We start from the raw sequence: 17012 nt of genomic DNA on the forward strand, positions 1-17012 counted from the left end.
ATAAAATATCCTGACCCTCTGAACTCTGATGGCTTACAAATCGGCATCCCCAGCTGGGAACTGTATTCTGAATTTCAGATCCATCTATAAACCGCCTATTCCTATCCCCCCTTCCAGGAGACTTGCTGTTTGGCCTAAGATCAGTTGATTCAGCTCTCTTTCCTTTGGCTTCTTTTTTTGTCAATGTGGAAGCTGGACATGTCTCACACACAGGGCTGTTGTAAAGATTCAAATATCCAGTGTCTGTAAAATGCATAGAAGAGTGCCTGATGCATAATGAGTAAAGATAAGTGTTACTGCTAATAGTAGTTTCATGTTTCGATTGTACTCTATCTAATCTACAATATTTGGTCATTTCCAATAACATACACGAACTTCTTTTCTCCTTGAATCTTTCCTACTCACATAGCGCTTCCTATACTCCGTTCTGGCTCAGTCTTGGACATTCTCTTGATTTTCATTTTCCCTCACTTCTCACACTTCATTTATTACAAACTCCTGTCTACCGTAAACTCAGCAAAACAGCTCACATGCATTGACTTCCCTTGTTTTCTGCATCTGCCGCCATAGGTAAGTGTCACCCCTCTCCCGTGGACTGCGCAGTGGCCCGTTAGCAGATTTCCCTGTTTCCATTCTGTCCACTTATGTTCACAAAACAGCCAGACTGATCATTTGAAATACAAATGTAAATTTGGAAAATGCCTCTATGGTTTCTCCTTGTTTCAAGGATAAAAATCCACACATTTTATTGCTGCCTAGAGAATGTTCATAATTTGCCTGGATGTCCTCTGACTTCATTTGATACCATGTTCCCTGAATCTCATTGGCTCCCTCTCTTCTCTCCATCCAGCATGCAGAGGTCTCTCCTACATCTGAGACATTGCATATGATGTTGCATTTGTTTGGAAGATGATTTGATACACTTTTTTGTGTATCTGTCCGATTTTGATAATGGCTCACAATCATGTGAGCTCACAATTATACTCAAACCTTTTTTAAAATGCCACCTTCAAAGAGGATTTTATCTGATCGTTCTGTTTTAAGTGGACCCTTTTTTATCATCCTACTTGTTTCCAGAGCGTAGAGCTTGATTGTAACGATCTTGTTGAGCATAGCATACCTGTTCCTGTATGCCTTCCTCTCTAGGCTGTTTTAATAAGGCAGGAGTCCTGGCTGTGTTACTCAGGCTACACCCCAGCATCTGGTCCTCAATGAATATTTACTGAGTGAATGAAAGACCCAGGTTGCCTTTTCCTTGAGTAACTTCCTCTGTTACTCAACTGGTAAAATAATTTGCTATCATGTGTGATGCATCAAAATCTAACTTTCCTCAATTTTAACCTATTGCTTACTTTCTTACCCCTCTTCTACATGCTAAGGCTTCTGATAGCATGAGCTCTTCATTTGTACCATTGTCTTCCCATTCACAAACACATGGCTGGATATATCATGATGCTCAGTAAATGATTAATCAACGAGGGACTGGCCTGAGTTTGGAATACAGTACATGGGATTACCCAATCAGTCCTTCAGTCAGCATATATTCACCCCACTATATGTTAAGCGAAGCTTCTGCTCTGGAGAAACAGAAATGTTTGGGACAGGCATGGTTTCTATCTGTATCATGGAGCTGAGAGCCCATGCCAGGGTCTTTCAACTACTGACATGATAGCCATGGGGGCTGGGTGAGTCTTCTTTTGTGGAGGGCCACCTTGTTCATTGTAGGATGCTTGGCAGCATCCCTGGCCTCTGCCTACTAGATGCCTGTCATATGCTTTTCCTGCCCAGTTTTGACAACCAAAAGTACCTTCAGACATTGTCAAATGTCTCTTGGAGGGCAAAGTCACTTCTGGTTGATAACCACAGGTTTAGGGAAAGAGACAGAGATGTCACTGCATCAACAGATCTGCATGCGACCATAAACTGATCAATGCTATGGGGGAAAAAAGTCAAAGCTGCAATGTTAGAGTAGACCCAGGCAGGTGGATTTAAACTGGTGGGTGCAGATTGCCACCGGATTAGACGTTATTAGGATAAAGTAATATTTAGGCTTTGGCCTGTAGGATGAGTAGGAGGACAGGTGACGGATTGGAAGAAGAAGTTTTCAGGCAGAAGGAATAACAGCTGTGGAGGCCCTGAAGCATGACAAAGTTGGGTTTATGCAGAAAACTGATGCCTAATGACTGAGGTGCAAAGTAGCCTGGGAGGGAGCTGGGGAGTTAGGCAGACGCAGGGTCCTGCAGGGCACCGTGAGCCTTTGTGAATTTAGAATGTTATTGTAAGATGAATGGGGAAAAGTTAAGAGTTGTAAGCAGCAGGGGTGGAGTGGGGGAATCCAAAACAGAATGGATTTCTATAAATCACATTTTAGGCTGCATAATGGAGAAGCAGGCAATTTATTATAGGGATTAGGGTAACAGATAATGGTGATTTAGTCTGGAGGGATGGTGAGTGACATACATAAAAGTAGATAGCAGATAACAGTGCCTTGCTCATATGGGTGAAGAAATGGGCAGATTCATACATTTCCCAGGGCAAATATCTTCCAACAAGAAGCTATTCTGTGCAGGAAATACCAAGGGGATATTTTCTATCAAGTGCTTTGGGGTGTATTCATGGATTTTCCTGGTTTGTCTCTTTCACGCTCAGTCTAGCTCCTGAATTCATCTAAAGGCTTCTCTACTGCAAACATCACAGATGGTTCCCACTCTTTCTCCTCTCTGGAGGGGCCACTCCTCTTTGTCCCCCCAGGTGTGAGCATGTGTGTGCCTGCTCAGCAGAGAGAGTGGGGAGCAAGTCAAGCAGAACGAGTCCCCAAGTCTAGGGACCTGAAGCATGAAGGATCACAGGGAAAATTGTGGGTTGTTTCCATTAGCCATACACCTGCTTTGATGGTGCGGTTAATGAGCAATGTGAGCACGAGCTGACAGCTTGGCAGGGAGCAATAATGCAGTGGGAGGTGAGGGAGGGCAGTCTTGCTGGGGAAGTTGTCCCTGATGTATACAGACAACTGATTATTATGGTGGCACCCATTTGTGATTTCATAGTTACGGGTCTGTCAGTTTTCCTCATCTACACCCCTGTTTTCACAGATATCTAACATAGTGCAAGCAATTCACTCCCGCTCCAGATTCAGCATACAAACCAAGTTTTGTTTCCAAACATTAAAAAATAAATAAATCTGCCAAAACCGGTTTGGCTCAGTGGATAGAGCGTCAGCCTGCGGACTGAAAGGTCCCAGGTTCGATTCCGGTCAAGGGCATGTACCTGGGTTGCGGGCATATCCCCAGTAGGAGATGTGCAGGAGGCAGCTGATCGATGTTTCTCTCTCATCGATGTTTCTAACTCTCTATCTCTCTCCCTTCCTCACTGTAAAAAATCAATAATAATAATAATAATAATATATATATATATATATATATATATATTTTTTAAAAATAAATAAATCTCTTAGATTCACATTCCCAGGGAAATAAAGACAGGTTACTGAAATAGTTCAACAAAAGATTATTCATAATGTTCTGTTTGTTTGTTTGTAATCAGAGGCCACATGGTGTCTTACCTGAAATGGAAAATAGCAATCAATTGCTTTGACCCTCTTGTTAAAATCAGGGGTACATTGAGGCTCACTATTGAGATTTTAGAAAATGCTTTCATTCTTCTGTATATTTAGCCAACAGTCATTTATTGAATGATTATTTAACCCTGGGCACTGGGCTGGGAAAGAAGCAGACAGAAGAAAATGTAAGGCAAAGTTACTGTTTTAGAGTAGCTTAAAATTTGGACGGAAACTTACATCATGCTAAAAACCAAAAGTCAAAATCCAAACACAGAGATGTGAATAAATTATTGTGAGAGTGACAGAGAAAAGTGCCTGTTCACTGCTCAGCATCCAAGAAGAGGAAAAAGTAAAAAAAAAAAATTATATATATATGTTTCTATATAGTTGAACCCGATAAAATAAGAATGAAAAAGGATTTAAATTTTTAGCTTGTTTTGATAAAGAAACTTAACTATTTTCTGATTTCTGTGAAGTAGATTCGTGGGAGATAGGCAGGGAACTTGCCCAGGCGGGATTCAGGTCTCCCTCTCTCACTCTCCCCAAGAAGCAGGGATCAGACAATCAGACTTCTTTCTCTGAAGTGTACCAATGCCAGTCCCTGGGAAAAGGGTAACACCACTTTAGTTGTTAGTAATTATTTGTACTTGATTTATATCCAGAATCTTCCTGATATGCCACCAAGGACGATACTGAGAATGTTTTTAAATTAATAAAAGGGGAACAGCCAAGAAGCCTGGTGAGGGTCAGAAGGAATATTCAAAAAGTCTATCAGGCAAATGTTGAGAAAATAGACCCCAGCTGATGGTCATCCATGGAGAAATGAGCATAGAGGCTGGGACGAGGATCTCAAAAAAGTCCATGATTCGAGCTTAGCATCTTTATTGGCTCAATGCTAGTGGCTTCTTTTCTATGAGACTAGGAACCAGCCACTCAGAAACCAGCTTCTTTTTCTAGTTGGATACTTAGACTTCCCATGTCAATACCTCATTCAGTTAACATCAGTTATCCTTACTATCCAACAGCCCAGCAGGAAAATGATACCCGGTCCACGAGCTCTACTCTGCCACCCTTGCACTATCTTGTAAAGATGTCTCCCTACAATGTCCCAAGGTAACAATGAATAAAAGGAAAGCCCTAGACATGAGGTGGGGAAGAGCTCCCGCACTTGAACTTGAACTATTAACATCAATCAAGCTCTTTCTATGTCTGAGGCTCTGTGTTCATCATTACATGCATTATCTTATTTAATAATGTTAAGATGTTAATTTTTATACTAATCATATACTTAAGAAAACTTAGACACACATAGAAGATATTTTCTCAAGGTCATATACCTACTTAGTGTAGATCAAATTAATAGGTTGACTTCAACATTTTTTCCGTTTTCTTGGCTGTCACTTATTTTTTCAGCATCATTATATTTTCTTTGTAAAAGTGGGAGGGGGGAGTATCCTTGTATCTTGTTTCATAGTCTTTGTTATAAGAGCTTCTCTTTTTCTAGAGCAGTGTTTTCACAATGTGTGTTCCTTAGAACATTTACTCAAAGGGATATTAATAACCATTCTGTTTGAGGCTGGAGCAGGTGAATAGGTATCTGTGATCAAAGAGCATATAGCACGGCGGAGGAGGGAATCACGCTTTTGTAACTGCAGGATTCCTCGGCACATTTAAAATTCTAAAGTGAACAGAACATCCACAGAAGAGGCAGAGGCTGAGAATTTAAAGTGTAGCATTAGCTAACACATTTGAGTCCACAAAGTTCTCCTTTTTTAAAATCGTTTTGTGTAGTTGGGACATTTCTTTGCTTTGGAATATATCTGGGGACAGACTAGCTATCAGGATCAAGTCTACATTTATTAGCACAGCCTATAATCACTGTTTCTTCAAACTCTAGCTACTGCCAACCTCTCTTTGCCCCGTCTTTTGCGCGCGCGCACGCGCGCGCGCGCACACACACACACACACACACACACACACACACACCCCGACACAGCCCTACTTCTTTTATTCTCACCTCACCCCAACACAGGCACATATATGACCTCTGAGTTCCTTGAAGACACCAGTCTGTTTTCCATGCCAAGTGTTTTCACAGAACACACCCTTTTCTTAGATTGCCTTTTCAACCTCCCATTACCACCTACATAAGAAGTGTACATTCAGCTGTCCATGACTCTCCTCAAATGCCATCTCCTCTTCAGCCCACTCCTGAGAAAATTTCACAACTCTACCTCAGAGTTCCTTTCCCTTTCCCCAGTGTGCATTTCTTTAGACCTCAACGTTGCTGGGAATTAAGAACTTTGTGTGCTATGTGAGCTCTTTGGGGGGCGGGGGGCAATCTTGGTCCAGACGCCACATAAAATCTGGAAAGCAGTTTCTACATATAAAGGCAGTTGAGTATTGGAAGTGCTGGGGATGCAAGTGAAGTCTAATTAGATCCTCATTTTCTTATTGTCATCAAACAGGGCACTTTTTATAACCCAATACCCCACCTAATATGATCATAGCTGACCCGTCCCTCAAATTTAATCCTAGCCACACAATCTCATCCCCAACCTAATGCTAAACTAGACATTATATCACCAAACCAACCCCAGCCTCATAACCCATTGGCCCATTAATATGCTTCTAATCATTCCTTCATAAAACATAACCCACCCAAACAACCCTGTAACCTTTCTAATGGATTCAGAACCAGCCACTTTCCAAACTTCATCTCATCTGCATAGTTCCCATCACCTCTTAATGAGCTCTAACTGGCCCTGCAAGTTTCAGCATTAGCATGAGCTATTCCATTTAATTTGTGGCCTTTCATTTGATTTTTTAAGACATCAGATACTGTATCTTTTTTAAGTCCAATTTTTTTTCAACTTATCCAATCTTCTTTTATCCTGCTTGAGAAAATTGGAATGTTTCTTAACATGATAGTTCATTATCTTTTCCCAAAGAATGTGAGAGGAATTGTATAAAATGCATATATTTTCAGATCCCACCACTGCATCTACATTCACCGTTGGATTTAATGGGGCTTCCTCAAGTGTGACTGAGGACAGGCCCTGAATTATTTATTTCAGGGGGTGCTTACAAGCAACTCATGTTAGGGTTGCACATAGACCCATGGGCCTTTTCGTATGGGGTTAGATGCAACGGAGCTCAGAGCCTTTGATGAGAAACGTTCCTAAGTTACCACTAAGCTACCACAGCAAACCAGATGGAGCCAAGAAAAGGAGAAAAAGCACGATACACATGAGGCAACTTGGAAGTCAGCATCCTTTTGGAAAATTCTACAAGTTATTAAAATTATGCATCTGCCCTTATGAGCACGGGGGTTGCCACGTGCTCCTTTGGTTCATTTGTTCATTGACTCATGTGATAAATGTTTACTAAATACCTATCTCATGTTATGGGGCCAGAGAATTCATGCTCACCTACATCTGGAGCACGTCTTTATTGCTAGATCACATTTTCTATTCTCTCTGGATTTTGCAGGGGTATATATTCATATATGTAAATATTTGATTATTTGATAAGATACGTAGTATTTGTATGTAGTAAATTAACATATACAATTCAGCCACTCAGCAAATAATGATCAAAGGTTGTGTGCCAACCAGCATACCCAACACTCTGAAAAGAAGGTATTATTATTTTCACTTATTTTCAGTTGAGGGAAGTAATGCTGAGAGAGCTCAATATAATTGCTCAAGATCTCACAAGTGGCCAAGGCAGGATTTGAATCCAGGTCTCTCTGACTTAAAAGCCTGAGTTCTTTCTGCCCTATCACACCCTGCAGATACCTTGGGCTATCTATTCCAAATGTCCTATGTGTGAGGAAACAAAGGCCAAAGAAGTGAAGCGATTGGCTCCAGGCTTCATGTATACACCTGGGCCTTACCTAGAGAAAGATGTTTTCTCTAGGGAAGAAGACAGTTGCCTCTATAAACACAGCATTCTGACGATTCGGATTGTCTCTGTCCGTGAGCACAAGAAGAAGAGAGAATGAATACCCATTGCCCAACCCCAGCAAATGGCCCTCTTGACATTGATTCACTGAGAAACAGGCCTCCTGGGGAAAGAATGCCTTGTTTATCATGCTGGCCCAGCCACATTATGTTTACGGGTATGAAGAACCACCTATCAAAATTAGCATTTGTGCAAATGATCGCACAATTCCTTCAGGCCTGCTGTGTCCCCTTAATAGGCCCATCTTTCAATTATGAAGTGACGATTAGTCAGTGTTCTTCCATAATCTCATTATTTTTGTTATGTTGACAGTACAGACAGATTTTTTCCTCTTCTTTCTGAAGCCAGACCTATCAACATGAGAAGGTTGTTGAAATTACAGAGGGAAAATAAACATTTTAAATCGTTACTTAAACCTAAGAATTGGAACATCTTTGATATGAGTAAGAATAATAACATCCCAATGTAAGACTCCACATCTGATTAACCTAATTAATTCTATCTTCCATTGCTCAAGAAATCATAGATCCTAGGACTTCCATTTGAGGAGAATTTAGAAACCCGGCAGCTTACATTTCTCCTTATGTATTTTTCTGTTTGCCATATCCTTAACAGACTTGGCTTGGTAAGATCTCTCCAGGGGGAACATACTACCTCACAAGTCAGTGAATTTCTTCATAAGGTTATCTCTTCTGGAATATAAAGTCGGAACCTCAGTCTACCATCTGTTGGTTTCCCTTTTGTGCCCATAGAAGAAATAAGTACAACCATTCTTCTCTCAAAAAGTCCTTAAAATCTGTTAAGATGTAACATAACATAATTTTCAACAAACTTTAGGCAGCCTTAATGATTTTTTTCTGTTTATTAAATGAACTATACCTAGCCCTGGCCAGGTGGCTCAGTTGGTTGGAACATCATCCTATGCAACAAAAGGTTGCAGGTTTGATTCCTGGTCAAAGCACATACCTAGGTTTTGGTTCTATCCCCAGTCAATGCATGTATGGGAAGCAAAGTCTCCCTGTGCCTCTCTCTCTAATATCAATAAAAACATATATTTGGCTGAGGATTAAAAAAAAACAATGAACCATTATGGTATGGCTCAAAAATAAAACAAATTTACCAAATTATCTTGTCCATGTGAATTAGCTTGTGCATATGGATAGTCTAAAATAGCTAATTAACCGGTTACTGCCACCATTCTGCATCTGAATGCCATCAGGTCATGCTCTAATGGACTTGGAACAATATGTCATTGATATTAGCAGAGAAAGTATCAGTGTGACTTTTCCTCTATTTAAAAAAAAATGAAGTAATTTCAAATTACAGAAATTCACAACAATAATACAAAGATTTTTCCTCCCTTAAGCACTTGAGAGTGAGTTGTGGACATGATGTCCCATCAACCGTAAACATTTTAATTTATAAATCCTACAAAACAGACATTCTCCAACATAATTACAATACAATATCCAAAATTAGGTAATTAACACTGATGTGTTCCTAACACCTCATTTCATAAGCTACTTCCAAGTATCTTTAATTTCCATAAATGTCCTTTATGGCCAAAGAGTCTAATATGTAATCTTGTGTCACATTTCTTTGTTATATATTTTAGAATCCTTCAAGACCCATTTCTCAGCCTTCCTTTGTTTTTAATGCTTCTGATACTTTTTAATATTACAAGCCAATTATTTTGTAGACTAGCACTCAATTTGGATGTGTTTGATATTTCCTCATGATCAGATTTATCTGGTATTTTTGACAAAAAAAAATAAAAATGGAGATTCTGTATTCTTCTCATTGTGTTCTATCAAGTGGTACACAGTTTCAGCTGTGGCATTACTGGTGATGTTAGTCTATGTTGTATCTACAAAGTTTCTCCACTGTTAAGCTACTTTTATAATATCAAATACATGAGGGATTATTTTGTGACCAGGAAAATGTTCTATTCCTTATCAAACTTTCACCCACTAGTACAGCATCCATTAATGTTAGTTCGAGACATTAATTACGGGGGTTGCCAAATGGTGATTTTCTCTCATCATCATTCTTTACCCATTACTTGGTGTGCCCATATAAAGACAAGTGTTACATTGTTCCCATTTACTTATTTACTTATATCAGAATGAATGAACATGTGCCTATTTTATTTAATCGGGTATAATTCATTATCATTGCTATTTAATTTGATGTCTAGCTTATTCAGATGAGAGGTTCTTCTATTTGGTTTCTGTGCCCTGTTTACATGTTCACATTTTTCGTATTTGCACTCTTTCTGACATGTCAAGCTGTATCAGGATCATCTTGAACTGTGGTTTCCACAAACCTGAAATCAGCCATCTTTCTTAGGACACCTGGTTCCTTTTACTGGAGAATTTTTTATAGACAAAGTTCTGGGTACTGACTGAGATTATTGATGTGGGATGTCACTACTTCTAAGTGGACAGACATAGGATATGCATGTGTGTTTAAACTACCTGTGCCATCAAGTACCCTTCCCCAGATGCCCTCCACATCCATTCAGGCTCCAGAACACCTATTGGGCATTTACCTCCAAGGGACACAAATCTTAATCCATCTCACCTCATGGATTTGTATCAAATGATTTAGAAGGTAAGTTGGCATGGAGATGCATCATGAAAACCAGGGGAGATATACTCAGAATTGGGGGAGGTAGTGCCAGAAGAACCCATGGTGAACATGGATAGCATCTGCACTTCTGTGATGCTCAAACATGGATGACATCTCATTTCTGTGATGCCCAAAGAGGACCCAGTGCTGATCAAAGAGGAACTTCCCTGCTCCGTTCTTTTCCTCTCCTCCTAAGCCTTACCCCAGGCATGGGTGTTTAGAACCAGAAAACAAAGGGAGAGGAGTAGACACTATCCACATACCCTTTTGTCCCTGGTATTAGACTAAAGCAGGCTTAGAAGAGCGGAGGAGAGAAGCTTAACTTTATCTCAAGTTCCAAGTTGTGAGGACTATAGAGGGCGTATTAATTATTAAACTGTGGCAGAGTTTTGTAACATAGTCATGTGGGAACTTTTTCGATGGTGAGCAGAGTAGATAAGGTGTCTGTCTAAGGGCAGTGAACCAACTAATGTCCAAGAAAAACAAGCCAGTCAGAAAAAGACAAGTATCACATGATCTCACTCAGATGTGGAATCTAATGAACAAAATAAACCGATGAACAGAATAGATCCAGAGACATAGAAGCGTGGAACAGACTGTGGAATCTCAGAGGGAAGGCCGGGGTTGGTGGGTGGGCAGGAAGAGATTAACCAAATAACTTATATGCATATATGCATAACCCATAGACACAGACAACAGGGTGGTGAAGGCCCGGGGCACAGGGTATATGTAAACTATAAGGGGTCCATGGGAGAAAAGGTGGGCATCTGTAATACATTCAACAATAAAGATAAATTTGATAAAAAAGAATACTTTGGCAGTTGCATTATGATTACACCTCATAAGACATACTGATGGATGAAAGATGATATTAGCATTATATCATTGAGTTCTCACAGAAACAGCCCAACTTTATAGATGAGTCAAATCATTTTCAGAAAGGCAGGCAACTTTTATTCAGCCACACAGCTCTTCAGGCAGAACAAAGATTTACATTTATGTTGAACTGGTGTTCAGGTCCAAGCTCTGAATTATGGGGATCCTTGTGAATTTGTGTCATCCATACGGAGATAAATATGAGTTGATCACTTTATCAATATTTTAATTTTTTATTGTTGACACTATTACAGATGTCCCACAATTCCCCCCTTAACCTCCTCCATTAGTCCCCACCCCCCAAACTTCACCCCAATATTGTCTGTGTCCATGGGCTATACATATATGCATATATGTTCTTTGGTTAATCTCCTCCAGTTCCCCCCTCCCCTCTGAGATCTGTCTTTCTGTTCCACGTAGCCATGCCTCCAGTCCTATATTTTTTATCAGTTTATTTTTTATTCAAAAACTTCATCTAATTTTTGAATGAAAATTTGAGATAAAAATATCCCAAACCCAAGTTCTTTAGAAGCTGAGAAAGTCCTTCTTTGTATACTAGTAAGTAGAAAACAATATCAAAACATACTTAATAAGAAAATATTCAACTACTTGGGAAATCTAAAACTACTTTATTAATTTATGTTTCAATTTTTAAATCTTGAAGTCTTATTTAAAAAATGCATTATTGAAATCTACATGTACCACTGCCTTGTCACTCTCCAATCAGTTAATAAAATCCAATCATATTAACAAACAACCTTAAAATCAACTGAGTATTCATCCTCTACTCAAATTAGACTTGTATTTGTAGTTTTCTGTACTTTATAATTTTTTGTTTTGTTTTTAATCCTCACCTGAGGATATTTATTTTTTAATTGATTTTTGAGAGAGAAGGAGGGAGAGAGAGAGAGAAGAAACATTGATGTACATCAATAGGTTGTGTCCCATCATTGCCTCAATGTGAGGGATCGAACCTGCAACCCAGGTATGTGCCCTGAGTGGGAATTGAATCCACAACCCTTTGGTGTACAGGATGACACCCCAACCAATTGAGCCACTCGGCTAGGGTTGTATGCTCTAATTTTTACTTCCACAGATCCTTTCCTTTCCTCCCTCCCTCCCTCCCTCCCTTCCTCCCTCCCTCCTTTCCTTCCTTCCTTCCTTCCTTCCTTCCTTCCTTCCTTCCTTCCTTCCTTCCTTCCTTCCTTCCTTCCTTCCCTATGTCATGCAAATGTAAGAATTTTCTTTTGAAAAAGACAGAGAAAGGTCTATCAGTCCATTTGGAAACTGATGTACTAGGGATTATTCAATGACATAACATTTATAAAACACCTATGACTAGTATATGGTAAAATCCTCTAAAAGTTGCCCCTACTTTCACAAGTCTTTGTGGGTATTAAATGATGTAGTATAATAAATGAAATAATGTGTGTACCTTCTACACAAGTAGTATTTAAAAAAATGGAGTCCCCACATATGCATAGATCTTTCTATCATATCCACTCTTTAATGCAAGTTTAAATCTGTTCTCCAGGAGGCCTTCTCCACTAAGTCCTGTCCTCATGAATTGGCCTTCCTGTTGATAGCCCCTTTCATTCTCTTTAATTAGCATTTAGCAATTTTTAAAAATAGGCTTTATTCTGTATTGTGTTATTTTAAAGATTCACAGAAACTTATAGAACCATTTGATTCAACTTCTCAATTTAACAATTTAAGACCGCAGGCCAAAGGAATTAAGAAACTTCCCCCAAATCACACTACTACATTCAAGACAAAACAGTCGCCCTCATTCATCATTAGTCTTTAATTACTCTATGGGAAAGCTCCACAAGAGCTAAAATTATACTGCATTCTTTTATCTTTATTCCCTGAGGCTAACAGCAGTGGTAGGATCACCAAGTGGGCACTCAAGACATCCTCTCTGTGTTAAATTGTACTTATTTTCCGTGTGCAAGGGGTTTCCAAATATGACTGTGCACATGACTCACCTTCGCCTTACTAACATACCCCCAGAGATGGTGATGCTGAATGTCTGACATGGGCCCCAGGAATCTGTATTTGTAAGTGATGCTCCAAGTCCGTTGATCTTAATGGTCCAAGAAGTAGTGCTCAGGAACCACTGGCAGACATATATATTTTGTTCTGGGATATCGCCAGGGAATTTTGCTCAGTATCATGTTTTGGTGTCTAATACACCTTACAACTAAAGAAAAGAAAAAAAAAAGTCTTTCATAATGCTGTAACTAAATTCTCACTCCTGCAATTTCCTTCCTACTGCCCTGGGTAGCAATGGATTACAGCTGGTCTTTTAATATCCCTTGATGATTATTATTAAGTTACTCATCCACCTTCTCTTGTCTTGGCTAAATAGTCCCAATGTCTCTAAGCCATCCTATAGGACCTATTTCCCAAACCGTCCTCTCTCCCATAGTTGCCTGGCTTTTGAAGTAAGACTAACAGCCCATTATTACGCTGGGATGCATGAGGTGTAATGAAAGCCATTTAAGTGCCATACAAGGGGTGGAATTTTGGTCTGAGGGTGATGTTCCTGCACATCTGGCCTGCACACAGTGCCATTGGAGTGTGATGTCTCCAGGCAGATAGACAGGCCGTGCTGTGCCAGGGTAGAATGTGTATGGCCGGGCAGCACACCCCAGAGCCCCAGGCCAGTGCTCCTCCTAACTGGGTATGTGTCTCAGAGCAAGTCATTTGCTCTTCTGATTGTTTATTTCTAAACTCCAGCAGGTGTTAGGAAGCTCCAATCATGTAGCCCCGGGAGCTGTGAAGAGTATGAAGTTCCATTGATATCTAGACATCAGGGGTTGGGAACACAGAAGGCTGGTTTGATGGAAAGTAATAGAGAATCAGTAGAGCGTCAGAAGCTTGGGGATAAAAATTGCAAGATTACTCAGCAAAGTCCAGTCTCTGAGACAGAATTAGGACAAACCAGCGGGGAAATTCATGGCTAGTTGAGCCAAACTTCAAATGGGAGCTAGCCTCCTCCAGCAAACTTACCAGTGATTTTCCTGGATGGCAGATGCTTTACTGAGCTCTAATCCCTAGGTCTGACCACTGGGCTCTGAGTTCTCATCATACTCTTCCTCGTGATGCCCCAGCCACCCTGTCATTCCCGCTGTGACATCTCCATGGCCGTCCTACCAAAGCCGTTCTGTTTTATACCATGATAGTTTAGACACAGGTTCATAGCATAGCCATATCTATGTCCAAGATGAAATTGGATAGATGGCACCAGCAGTAGGAGAAAAACTGATAAAGCAGCAGCATCACCAGCCACCCAGTTACCAAATAATAACCATGGCATTGACTGGGCATTAGTGATTAACTGACGAACTTTGGTACTAGGCAATGGTGAAGCAGGGAGTTCTAAATGATGAAATTGATGAAGTGTATTATCTCACCTAATCACCATCTATTACTGCTATGAGTTAGAGATCATAACAATGCCAGCGGACTAATGAAGAAACTGAAGTAGATAGAGGTGAAACAACGTGACTGAATTCTGCAGTGAGCTGAGCCTCAGAAGCAGACCACTGGATGTCCAAACTCATGCTCTCAAACACCACACTATGCAAAGGTAAAGCTAGGGATGGAACTACGCCCTGATAAAAAGAAATGATGATATTTCCATCCTGTTCAGAAAACCGCCATCGGCAACTTTGTTTCTAGACTTTGAAGTCCTAACTTAATGGTTTAACATCTAAGACCTTTGAAGATCTAGGTTGAAATTGTTCTCAGCATCTTACCTCCAACAACCTCCACCTCCACCCCCTATATTTAAAGACAAATGCAACTGCTGCCTGCTCCTCTCTCCTGCTCCAAGCTTTCTCAGCTGCCCACTTTTGTTTCCGTTGTTATGCCTGCCTATAACCGTCTGCAAAATTAGCACGGCCAAATCATAACCCTTTCTCCAGGAGCAATATCAATGTTTTCGCTTCATTTCCTAATTCCTGATCCAAGCAAACACATGTTATTTTTGAACTCCAAGTTCACCTCAAAAGCTATCTTTTTACTCCTAGAATTTTCTGTCTTACAATGTTTTGGGATAATATCATATTGCTCTTAAAAATCAGTGATGTTGAGGGCATGTCCGTGTGCTAGACACAAGGTCACATGCTTTCCTAACCTTCACGTCAGCCCTACGGAGTTTCATTAAAATTTCCATTTTACAAGTAAGGAACTGAGATTTATATAGGCAGCTCAAGGTCATAGAACTGGACTTTACATTCTAAGTGCAAACACTATCTTCTCAAAAACCACTGTATACTACTTTATTAGTCTGTAAACTTCTTGAAAACGGTGTTTGCAACCTGATCCTACATGATTCCTAACACATTGCACATGGTAGTCATTGTGCGTGATTGCAATATTTTTTTTTTAAAAAAAATATTTCTTTGCAAGTTGATTTAAACTGTATTTTGTCTTAAAGCTTGGACTTTCATAAAGTTGCACACCTTCTCCAAACAACACACCCAGAAACTTCCTTTGCCCTTTATTCATCATTGATGAGTGTGTGCTCGTTCCTCTAGTTACATTACTCTTATTCAATCTTTGTTTTAAATTGGCATTTTGTGTCTTGCTGCTGAACGGACAGTCCTTCATTTCAGCTGTTTGACAGACTGCACCCCCTGCCTGCCAGCATCAGTACTTACTACTGGACCCTTCTTACAAAAGCTGTTTGCAATAAGGAAAGATAATGAAGAAATTGCTTGACCCCAGACACACAGCTAGCAGTAACGATGACCCATGTCATTGGGTCTCGCTGCCATCTGTGCCCACGCAAGGGGGAGGGCAGGAAAAGGATGAGGGGGCTGAGCCAGTGGAGGGGAACTCCAAGGAGAGAGAAGGTTGACGATTCAGAAGCAGAAAGGGAACAGCCTTTGGTAAGCATACGTCTATGGCCCAGGCATTTTACATGCGGGATCCCATTTAATTCTCAGTATAATGTATTAAAAGGACTGTGGCTTATCCTTTTTGGTCTTAAATGAAAAACAAAACAAAACAGAGATTCAATGAAGGTGTGTCAAGTAAGAGAGCCAGAAAGTAAGGGGGACTATGCATCATACTTGTTTAAGTCCCTGAAACTTTAAGAATAGATTTGAACCTTCTGCCACAGGATTGTTGTATCATCTTGAATAAGTCTTGTGTGTGTGTGTGTGTGTGTATATAAGTACACAACATGCTCGGTGAATTCTCAGCATGTATAAAATGAAAATAATAAGAGGAGCAACTTTGATGTATAACTCTGAAGATTAAATGAGATAATGAATATACATTTATTAGCCCAGTCTCAGACACACAACTACCGCAGACACGATAAGCATTATATTTTTACTAGAGGCCCAATGCACAAAATTTGTGCATGGGTAGGGTCGCTAGGCCTGGCCGGCGGTCAGGGTCGATTGGGGCCTTCTTTCCCTGAACTGCCAGCTGCTGGCTGGGGCCTTGCTTTCCCTGGCTGCCAGCTGCGGGCCGGGGCCTTCCTTCATTCTGTGCCATCCTCTGGTGGTCAGCGCATGTCATAGCAAGCAGTTGAACTCCTGGTCAGTCGAACTCCCGAGGGGACAATTTGTTATTAACCTTTTATTATGTAGGATTCTTCGTATTAGTAACTCAATTAAATGACAGGTCCAGCATTTAAATGTGAACTTGTTTCTTTATGAATTCCATGCTATTTCCATTTCACCACAAAGCTAATAACTAAAAGGTAAAAGCAGGGGTAAGAACAAAGCATTGAATAGTTCTCTTTATCATTATAATACACCTTATTATTTTTGTATTGATTTCAGAGAGGAAGGGAGAGGGAGAGATAGAAACATCAATGATGAGAGAGAATGATCGGCTGCCTCCTGCACATCCCTCAACCTTGGCCCCTGACATGTGCCCTGACTGGGAATTGAATCTTGACCTCCTGGTTCATAGGTCAATGCTCAAGCACTGAGCCATGCCAGCCAGGCTCCTT

The sequence above is a fragment of the Myotis myotis genome, unplaced genomic scaffold (genome assembly GCF_014108235.1).
Source record: "Myotis myotis isolate mMyoMyo1 unplaced genomic scaffold, mMyoMyo1.p scaffold_m19_p_12, whole genome shotgun sequence".
In the NCBI taxonomy this organism is placed as follows: Eukaryota; Metazoa; Chordata; class Mammalia; order Chiroptera; family Vespertilionidae; genus Myotis; species Myotis myotis.